Raw genomic sequence first — 12,180 nt, forward strand, 5'->3', positions numbered from 1 at the left:
AATGAGGGTGTAACTGGAAGGGCAAAATGAGGGAAGTACTGCTGGGAAATACATGGAACGCCCACGTGCACCCGAACAACACATATTCATGGAATCGAATAGGGGAAACCTGCACACACCAAAAGACACGCACAGGCGTAAACACGTCCGCCACACGAAAGCAGGCAGAAGCAGCCCTGCGCAGTATAAAAGTGCGCGTAAACAACAAACATATATGCACAGCTACAAGGAATTTCCCATTTCTCGCAGCAGTGATCGTGGGACACCACAGGAGAAGGAGAATAGTCAGGCCCCACATTTTTTTGCCGTGGACCAGCCTTTTTGGGATGCCTAATGACGAGGTCTGTAGCAGGTATAGGTTTCGACCTCATATCATCCTAGACCTGGTTACTGAGTGGGAGGATGACCTCACATCAACCACCTTGTGCCCCCAAGCACTGAGCCCCTTGGAAAAGGTGCTCAATGTCCTGCATTTTTTGGCCACTGGGTCATTTCAGCTGACAAATACCATAGTTGGGGGTGTCTCACAGCCCACACAGTCACGTTGCCTACACCAGGTGTTGGCAATCATGACTGCGAGCCCCTCAGTCCGCAGACACATATACATGCCCAGAACACCTGCAGAAAGGCAGGCCGTGGTCCAGGACTTTTACAGGGTGGCACAATTCCCCAAAGTGCTCAGTGCCATAGATTGCACCCATAGGGCCCTACATCCACCTAGGGCCACTGAGAACATCTACCGCAACCGCAAGAACTGGCATTCCATGAACATACAGGTTGTATGAGATGCCCATGGAATCATCACCTCTGTCTATGCAAACTATCCTGGGTCTACCCATGACAGTTTTATATACAGAATGTCCACCCTGAGCAGGGACCTGGAAGCTGGGAAGCATGGCAACACATGGGTCATTGGTGAGTAGAAATGTCTGTGCACATGCATGCATGTCACACACAGAAAAATACACAAACCGAACTAATGACAACCATCATCACCTCCCCAGGGGACAGTGACTACCCTCTGAGCACCCACATGATGACGCCAATATGGAACCCGAGCACACCACCCCAGGTAAGATACAACGCAGCCCATATTGCAACCAGGGCCATAGTGGAGCGCACAGAGTGCTCAAGTCATGCTTCCACTCTCTTGACCGCTCTGGCGGCCAGCTACTATATGCACCCACAGTAGTGTGCAGGATCATTGTGGCAGCACGTGTCCTGCACAATGTTGCAACACGACGGGGCGTACCGGTGGACATGGTGGTGCCCCCACATCCCCAACCACATGCACAGGTACTCCTCATGGGAGGGGAAAGGGCACGTGGCGAGGCAGCCTGGACCCAGCTTGTGGCAACATTTTTCACCTAAACTCCCACCGCTGCGGCGTGCACACAGGCCTTGCACATACCAGGTGACAATCGATTATGACAAAGAGACAGTCAACTGACACAGCCTTACCACCCTGAGAAAGTTTCCACGGAAGTGCTACATTGTGTGCATTCCTAGCTACTTAAACATAACCAATCCGGTGTGACCAAAAGGAACACATGCAAGGTGCATATCCAGCACCCCCCTGCAAAACAGGCCATGAAAATCACTGGTATGTCACCCAAATCCTCCCAACCCCCATGACCCCTGTCCTCCATGCCATGCCATAGCATGCAACAGCTAAACAGGCAACCAAATGCACAACACATGACACTATTGTCATTAAGTGCAACGTGAGAAATGTAAACAGGCACAAGACATTCACACCTGACATGGAACCTGAAAAACTCACTTTGCAAAAATCTCCCACACATTAAAAGGGAGTCATCATGAGTATGGTGGTATGCCATAGACGTGTCCGTACGTCACTGGCACCGTCCATACCGTATCACTAATACCCTTGATATTCTTGGCCCTATCATGAGGATCGGTCTGAAACCTGCCACCAAATGTAACACTCGGTATGACTCTGATCTGGTAGCCCTGAAACGCAAGTGCAGAGCTGCTGAACAGAAGTGGCAGACCGAGACCTCAAGCTCATCCTCTGATAAACTGGCCTGTCGCCTTCTCCAAAGGCAATATCGTCTCTCCATTCACTCCAAGAAGATGGATTACATCTCTAGAGCATCGCGTCTCTAGAACTTCTAACAACATGGCAGAACTAAAATCTGCAAGGAACTAGCTAAACCATCTGCAGTCTCCGCCTCACCTCTTCCCTCCTAGACCCTCGGTACTGAACTGGACTCCCACTTCACTACTAAAACAGAACATCCTGAGTTTGCTCTCTGCCTCCCTGCCCCTAACCCCATCCCCCCTGCCAGTCTCTGCTCCTCCTCCTCACCCATCCACTCTTTCCCCCTTCTCTCTTACTACTTCAGATGAGGTCACTATAGTTGTCCGTTCTATGAAGGTCTCTTCCAGACTGATCTCCCCAAGTTCTTCCAGAACTATTAAGGACAATATTGGCTCCCTTGCTCCTGCACTCACGGACTTCTGCAATCACCCTCTTGCCACTGGGACCTTCCTCTGTTGCCTCAAGCATGCCCTTGTATGCTCCTCCTGAAAAAGCCTCCAGCCGACACATCCTGCCCAGCTAATTACCACACAATCTCTCTCACTCCCTTCCTTGGCAAACTTCTGGAGAAGTTGGTCTTCCTCCAACTGACCCAACATACTGAGCTTGTTGCTTGCTTGCACAAACATCAATCTGGATTCCAAGCATCCAGAGCCACGGACACTGCTCTCTTGAATACCTGAGAAGAATTGCTTGCATCTCTTGATTCCAACTCACCTGCTGTTCTCATTGTACTTGATCTCTGGTCTGCTTTTGACACGGTTAACCACTCCATCCGCATAAAATGTCTCCATGACACCCTTGGTATCTTCATTCTTCACTGTTCATCCCTCCGAGGTTATCCTGGTTCTTTCACCTGACCCCCCTCTATCTCCACCTGTGGTGTTCCGCAGGGCTCTATCCTTTCACTTTGGTTCTTTAACATCTATTTCGCCCCTCTTGCTCACCTTATCTCCACTTTTTCCCTGCACTTTTAGTGTTATGCAGATGACACCCAACTCTTCTTCAGACTTCCCTCTGCATGTCCCCTGACTTCCTCTGTCATCCCTGATTGCCTGTCTGCTATCCAGTCTTGGTGTACCTCAAATGATCTCTGTCTCAATGCCAGCAAGACAGAGAATCTTCCTATCAGGAGTCATGTTTTCTCTTTTCTCCATTCACTCTGGCCACCTTCAATAGGCTCTCCCCCTCTCCTTCCTCTGAGACCAGAAACCTGGGAGTTATCTTTGATTCCTCTCTCTCTTTCATTCCTCACATCCTGGACCTGACCAAGAAGGCCCATTTCCAACTCTACCTCCTCAGAGGCATCTTCCCTTTCCCCACTTTTCCCCCAGAAGCTCAATGTCTCCAGAGCTCTGGTTCTCTCTAGGCTGGACTAATATAGCAGCCTCTTCCTTAACCTACCTTCTTCTTTGCTCCGTCACCTCCAGGTAATCTACAACAGGGCTGTGAGATTTATCCTTGGCCTTAAACCCTGGGACCGTATCTCTCCAGCCCTAAAATCCCTGCACCGGCTTCCACTTGCTGCAAGGATCAAATTTAAATCCCTCTGTATCATCCATAAGGTTGTCTGGATCCGGGGACCATGGTATCTGCAACTTGCTCTCACCAAATACTCTCCCTCCAAAACCCTACGATCCTCTGGCTCCAATTCTCTGCTTGTCAAGCGCTTCTCTAAGTAGAGAGCAGGTGACTGTTCCCTTTCCTAGGCTGGTTCCTTCCTCTGGAACAGCCTCCCCCTTTCTCTTCGTCTTGAGCTGGATCTCCACAAGTTCTGCAAGCTTCTCAAGACTTTCCTCTTTTCCTCTTCCTTCCCTCTCTCCCACCTTCGCTTATTCCCACAGTCGCTGTGATTAGTGGCCTTGGACCTTATGTGTCCTTCTGAGCCCTGGCCTTCTGTCCAATCTCTCACAGCATACACCCTCACCCTGCACTTGCCTTCGGGCCATGTTGTCCCACAGGCCTGCAGTTACTTATGGGCTGGTGACCCCTCTACCATCTAGTGGTCACTTATCAGTTGCCTTTGAAACTGGCTCTCTGGCACTTACCTGTTGCCATTGCAATTGAGTCTCCGGCACTTCACCCCTCTTTCGAACCTCTACCACTTAACACCTTCCCCTGTCCCTTCTCTCTCTCTGTACTTGCATGATCCAAATGTTCACAAGGCCTAGAAGGACCACTTTTTTTTTTTGTTTGCTCATCATTATTATCATGTTCCATTTTCTTGCTCTTCCCTTGTGTCAAATTATGTTTATATAATCTTTTCTCATGTGTAGACGAAGACCTTAAGTATGAACACATGTTACGAATTACAAAGTATTGCTTAAATGATTATGGGTTAAGGTTTTATGGAGTATATATCTGGCACAATATCTCAATCACAAATAATTCTCACCTGTGCAAAATTCCTAAACAACTGAACATATTATCGTGACTTGCATAACGACAACCATTCTGTCAAAACCTACGTGAAATGATCAAAACAGAACATATGATATTTCCAATTGTTACATAATGAGGTCTGTGAGAACACTGAAAAACACTTCATTCCAACGTAATTACTACATAGGTGTAGCTATGGTATGGCCAGAAAGTTCACTAATGCACTGCTTTCTTCCAGAAATATTGTGCATAGCAGGCATACAATGTTTAAAGACTAGAATCACAATGGACCATGTGCGTCATGTTAACAGGGCGTTAAGAAGATGTTAAGAAGCCATGTTTGAAGTAGAGTTTGAAGTAGAGAGCTAGACCGCTAAACTGGGATTGAGTTTAACCAATGAAAGTTCTTTCTGCCAGCAGCTTTACCATCATATGAGATTATAAATATATATGTTAAGTCATAAACTAAATATTTTTCAACAATATTTCACCTCAACGCATCAGTAAATATTATAATTGATATATGTTAAAACATTGAAACAATGAATGATCTTACAAGAGTGATAAAGGAATCCAACTAGAGGTCATGATCAAATTAATAGTGGCAAAGATGTGTGTAATGTCAATGAGATTCACAACCATTGTAATCCTTCAATCAGTCCGATCACATGCGATCTTCACTTAACATAAGACATTGCTAAAACGTTAGACATCTTCTTTCAAGATACACCATTCGGAGAACAGACCAGAAGCAGTCACTATTACAATGCCCAGCTGAGAGGAAGTGCTGTACCAGGGGAGCAGACATGTGTTAGTTTCTAATGCAACTCTGACCTTGTAATCAAATGGTTCTCATGGTTATTCTATTATATCAAAGACCAGAGGGAGAGGTTAGCAAATATACAAGTTGACAGCTATACGTTGTTTAAGTGAACATGTTTCCAGGTGGATGGAAGACCAATGTCTACTTCTTTTTTCACTTTAGTTTGTTTAAAAGCAATACAATCACCACACGGATGATGTGCATGGGGACATGGCATTCCCCACATTTCAGCAATGGTTAAAGGTTCTCTGTTCTTTTTTACCTGTCAGGTCTGTGTCTACCAGTAGATCTCTTAAATTAAAACTATGCTTAAAAGTGAACAATGGTTATGATAACTTTGAGGGACCATTCTCCAGGATCTTCCAATGCCCATCCTTTTTTTGTATTTTGTTTGAAAGGTTGGAATACTTGTTCAGACATACACTATGGTCAGAGTCAGTACTTGTCAAAGTAATCAAGTAGTGCTTCTCGATTATTATTGGCTGCATGCTTGAAACTCTTTTTGACCAATTTTGGGGGTATTGTCTTTCACATAATTTGTGCATCAAAATAGTAGCATGACCTTCAACATTATTACAATCACTAACATTCCAATGCAATCTATGAAATAGTTTCTACAGTAGATTGTCTTCACACCTCTTGGATGCAAACTATGATAATGTAGAATTTGCATGCACCAGAGGTAATTTTCTGCAGCTAATTTTATTCAAATATATGTTTTAAAGATGTTCTTTTATAGCCTGCCACATGCAAACGCACCAGGAGTTCTTCACCTAAACCAATCGTTAGATGGCTCCAAAAAGGTCAACTAAAAAATCCCCCTGAGGAATGTTCTCATTTAAAAGAACAGAAACTGGGGTAGAAAAAGTAGTGGTAATTGGTTCTTCATGCTGCACAATATTTCTGATAACTGACAGTAGGCATTTAGATATATGATTTTAGGTCATGTCACATTGTCACTTAGTGGCCAATTCATGGAATAATTGTGACCCGAAATCAGTGGCGCAAACAAGAAAATTCCAGCGCACGTGTGCGAATCGCACGCAAGCGATTCATGGAAGTCTGTGTATGTGTTTTTCCTGGGAGCTGCGCCGAAACCGTGCTTGGAGCACACGTCACTGCGACATCCCGAACACCATGCATGGCGCGCACTGCGAAAGCGCACAACGTGTAGCGCACACACCAAAAAGGGGGCAGAACATGCGGAATGGGGAACAACACATCAAAATGAGGGTGTAACTGGAAGGGCAAAATGAGGGAAGTACTGCTGGGAAATACATGGAACGCCCACGTGCACCCGAACAACACATATTCATGGAATCGAATAGGGGAAACCTGCACACACCAAAAGACACGCACAGGCGTAAACACGTCCGCCACACGAAAGCAGGCAGAAGCAGCCCTGCGCAGTATAAAAGTGCGCGTAAACAACAAACATATATGCACAGCTACAAGGAATTTCCCATTTCTCGCAGCAGTGATCGTGGGACACCACAGGAGAAGGAGAATAGTCAGGCCCCACATTTTTTTGCCGTGGACCAGCCTTTTTGGGATGCCTAATGACGAGGTCTGTAGCAGGTATAGGTTTCGACCTCATATCATCCTAGACCTGGTTACTGAGTGGGAGGATGACCTCACATCAACCACCTTGTGCCCCCAAGCACTGAGCCCCTTGGAAAAGGTGCTCAATGTCCTGCATTTTTTGGCCACTGGGTCATTTCAGCTGACAAATACCATAGTTGGGGGTGTCTCACAGCCCACACAGTCACGTTGCCTACACCAGGTGTTGGCAATCATGACTGCGAGCCCCTCAGTCCGCAGACACATATACATGCCCAGAACACCTGCAGAAAGGCAGGCCGTGGTCCAGGACTTTTACAGGGTGGCACAATTCCCCAAAGTGCTCAGTGCCATAGATTGCACCCATAGGGCCCTACATCCACCTAGGGCCACTGAGAACATCTACCGCAACCGCAAGAACTGGCATTCCATGAACATACAGGTTGTATGAGATGCCCATGGAATCATCACCTCTGTCTATGCAAACTATCCTGGGTCTACCCATGACAGTTTTATATACAGAATGTCCACCCTGAGCAGGGACCTGGAAGCTGGGAAGCATGGCAACACATGGGTCATTGGTGAGTAGAAATGTCTGTGCACATGCATGCATGTCACACACAGAAAAATACACAAACCGAACTAATGACAACCATCATCACCTCCCCAGGGGACAGTGACTACCCTCTGAGCACCCACATGATGACGCCAATATGGAACCCGAGCACACCACCCCAGGTAAGATACAACGCAGCCCATATTGCAACCAGGGCCATAGTGGAGCGCACAGAGTGCTCAAGTCATGCTTCCACTCTCTTGACCGCTCTGGCGGCCAGCTACTATATGCACCCACAGTAGTGTGCAGGATCATTGTGGCAGCACGTGTCCTGCACAATGTTGCAACACGACGGGGCGTACCGGTGGACATGGTGGTGCCCCCACATCCCCAACCACATGCACAGGTACTCCTCATGGGAGGGGAAAGGGCACGTGGCGAGGCAGCCTGGACCCAGCTTGTGGCAACATTTTTCACCTAAACTCCCACCGCTGCGGCGTGCACACAGGCCTTGCACATACCAGGTGACAATCGATTATGACAAAGAGACAGTCAACTGACACAGCCTTACCACCCTGAGAAAGTTTCCACGGAAGTGCTACATTGTGTGCATTCCTAGCTACTTAAACATAACCAATCCGGTGTGACCAAAAGGAACACATGCAAGGTGCATATCCAGCACCCCCCTGCAAAACAGGCCATGAAAATCACTGGTATGTCACCCAAATCCTCCCAACCCCCATGACCCCTGTCCTCCATGCCATGCCATAGCATGCAACAGCTAAACAGGCAACCAAATGCACAACACATGACACTATTGTCATTAAGTGCAACGTGAGAAATGTAAACAGGCACAAGACATTCACACCTGACATGGAACCTGAAAAACTCACTTTGCAAAAATCTCCCACACATTAAAAGGGAGTCATCATGAGTATGGTGGTATGCCATAGACGTGTCCGTACGTCACTGGCACCGTCCATACCGTACCGCCATATTACGAGTAACCCTGGCGGGTGGCGGGCTGTGTGGTGGTCGCCACAGCTGCACCTGCAGATACCACTACCGGTGGGCCCGTGTCAGCACATTTTACTGACTGTCGGGTCGCAAGGATGCCAGGGCCGGATGCAACAGCATCATGACCTGGAGCTGCAGGGGGTGGTGGCATGGCTGCCCCAGCATGTGGCTGGACATCCTGCCCCTGTGGTGCACCCCTGCCTCTTCCCGCTCTGTGGCCACCCTGGAATTCATGAACTCCATGGTCACCCCAGCCACGTGCCCGACCACTCCCAACACTGGCAGGACGTCCAGCTGAGTTCCCCTTAACCTTTGGTGGCTTCCCAACCATGGCACGGATATACTAATGGCAATAGGAGGTGCAATTAACAATTGTCCTGGGCAATTCGGGTGAAGGGGGTAGTGTATGTGATGGTAGAAACACTGTAGTGCTCCTTCAAGGCTGCCTGTGGAACCTGGGCACAAATGACAGTCACGCAATGCTCAGGCACACCAAAAATACAAGGAAGACATATATGCAACCACTGTAGCCCATGTGCGTGTAAAAAAACCTCACGCAGTACGCTGTGGCACCCAGGAACACAAAAAAGTGTGAGCAATTAACACGTGGGCTACTATGAACTCAATAAATGGGGTATGCGACAAACAGGGGCACCCACAGTGGGAAAAATAGCGTGCAACAGTATGCGCGACTCACCGTATGCCTTGCATGGAAAAGTAATACGCATAGGCACTGCAATCGCTGTGAAGTAATCGCTTGTGAACCCCAAAGTAGGAAAAAGACACACGTCAGTCTCCAGGGAAAGCACGTACAGCGCACTGCAGACCCACGCGGACCAATAACACGTGCAGAGGGAAATGCCCATGCGCATTGAGTCACTTACGCGCTTACACACTAAGGGCCTTTTCTCGATTTTCATGCAAACGTGCTGTTTTTCACATGCGGATTCACTCTGCATCAAGCTGGCCATGCGACAACACATGGAAGACCACGCTCCTGCCCAGAAGGCCATTTTCCTGCCCCCCAGGCTCCCGAGCAGCCTCCCACAAGCCATCTGCTGCTGCCTGCCTGCCTGCTGCCCACATGCACTGCTATTTGGTGCCTGCACATCAGCCATCTGCAGGGGTCCAGTTGCTGCGACCACCCCTCCTGGAACAGAAGACTCCTGACTGCTGTTCCATCACTCCACAGCCAAGCCCCAGGACCCAATTGCCCACCCACACCTGCGTTGGGGATTGCCATGTCGGGGCAAACACCATCTGAGACCACTGGCAACCCCCAGCCAGAGAGGCAGAGTGCTGTCAGGTTCTCAGCCACAGACGTTGGCATCCTGGTGGAGCAAGTTCTGGGCATTATGATGCCCTCTTCAGACGACTGTGCGCCGACAAGGATAGATGGAAGAGGACCTGGTTGGACATCATGGTTGCCATCCATGTGGAGGGGGTGGCAACTCGTGACTTGAAACACATCTAGAAGCGCTGGGAGGAATTCAGGTCCAGGGCCCTCATGAAGGTCCAGCACCTCTTGCGTGCAGCGGATGCAGGGGGGGCGCCAGGTTCAACCTACCATCGACCAAATGAGAGTCCTGGAATGCATCAACCCACTGCTTCACCACCAGGTCATAGAGACGCGGACCCATCTGGAGTCGAGCGGTAAGTGTCTGGGCTATCCCATGCCACACAGTGCATGTTGAGGTGTGGCAGGAGTGTGCAGCTTAAACATGTGTCTGACATGGCCTGTATGGATGTGTATGTTCAGGGACATGCCCATGCTGCATATGAGACCGTCATGTGTGATGCACATCAATGGTGTATGTGTTCCAATGTATGATGTCCAACTGCATGTGGAGATGCGCACATATTTGCATTTCTGTGTATGTAGCATTCCATGGTTGGGGTGTGACACATGAATGCTGGTCCCACCTTCATGTGCATGCATGGTATACATGTGCGTGTGTGTGTTTGGCATATGTGTGACTGTGAGACACCATGGATGCATGTGACCCGGAAATGTGGGTAACTGATTGGCAGATGTGACTTAGTTGCAAATGATTGCACTATGACAGGTGGTGGAGATGTACAGATGCATGTCTGTCTGGTGGCGTGTGTGCATGTGATCGGCACTCCCCATGTTGCTTGTGACATCATGTCATCCTTTGGTTGTTCATGCAGTTACATGTGTATGGATGCAGATGCCTGTTGCACGATACCAGTTTATTTGTGCATGTGTGTGGGTTCAAATGATATGAGTGTTGGGGAGTGTGATGCCATCTGTGATGTCTGACACTGCCACTCATGTGCAACTGTCATGTGTGTATCAGACCATTGCACACTGCCCTGATGCCTGTGTTCTATCTCTCCCTGTCTGCAGCGTCGACTAATGAAGAGGGCAGAGATGGTGCTGTGGAGCACAGCGGCAGGGATGCCACTGCCAGCCGGAGACGCAAGGCCCAGCTCCCCTGCCAGGTAATCATATGCCGCATCCATGGCTGCAGCTGCCGAGGGAAGGGCCAAGAGGCGTAGGTTGGAGGTGGACTCCTTGGCAGCAGAAGGGGCAGCTGAACCCACACAGGGGCCTATGTAGCAAGACCGCACGGGATCATCCAGGTTGGTGGGGGCTTTGGTTGAGGAGGAGGCTGTGACAGCCCCATGCACGAGGCCTGGAAGGGGGGATTTCACTGGTGCTAGTGGTGAAGTCCAGGGGCAGGGACAGGACGCAGCACAGGCTGCTGCGGAGGTGCCTGTGTGTAATCCTGTCCCTGATCCTGTGACTTCATCATCAGGCACCAGCAGGGATGCCTTTGTCCAGACCCGTTTTCAGGGAGTGGGTGCGTGAACAACAACTGACCTTCCTTTCTCTGCAGACGCGGCAAACCGTGACCAAGTTGAGCCTGTCCTAGCTGGGTTGGCGTTGCACGCACGTGGTATTTGGGATGACGTGCAGGGTTCTCGTCAGGACAATGCACATCATTTCGAATACCTGGTAGAGTGCGTCAACCTACTAGGACAGGTCGTCGGCACTGGGTTCCTTCGTGTGCTGGAGGGTCTTGCAACCCCCTCCCCAACTGAACCCACTATGCACCAGTCGTCCTTTGTGCCGTCTTCCCACCCAAGTATCACCTGGGGCCCCTGTGGAGCTGGTCCTGATCTAGCGGACATGCTGGTAGAGAAAGCATCCCTGTCACAGTCGGGAGTCGGAGGTCCAGCAGGGGTGGCCACCCCACCAACTGGACTCCAGAAAATGGAGGACATGCAGGCATCAACAAGCAGGGCATGTGCACAACAGTGCCAGTGTATTCAATCAGCCCAGAGACCGTTGTGGAGGCAGAGGCAATTGCATTGGAGGCAGCAGCAGGCTCAGCATGGGAGGCATCATGGCTCAGGGCCATCACCATCTCGGGTGCAGACATCAGCCGAGGGGCAGGAGGACCCAGGACTGGGAGTGTCTTCCATGTGGCAGATGTTGGGCCAGAGATAAATGCAGAGCGGCGGCGGGTGGAGAGGGCACGGATCAGGATGGCCATGGCAGAGAACTCCATGGACCGGGCTTTGAGGCGGTCTGAGTGCCTCGAGGAAACTCACAGGGAGCTTGTGGATACCATGGCAGCATCCCTGCGAGACCTCAAGGGCAGGGAACAGGCCCGCCTCCGGATGATCGACGTGGAGTTCGATGATGCCCTGGCCCTGAACATCACCAAGTGAGCTGTGGGACTGGCCCGCCACCTTTGTACATAGTTCTTTACACATAGGTTTCCTTTTATATTTGTATTATTTGGA

This window comes from Ambystoma mexicanum, chromosome 7q, assembly GCF_040938575.1.
Source record: "Ambystoma mexicanum isolate Mex_15411 chromosome 7q, UKY_AmexF1_1, whole genome shotgun sequence".
NCBI lineage: Eukaryota > Metazoa > Chordata > Amphibia > Caudata > Ambystomatidae > Ambystoma > Ambystoma mexicanum.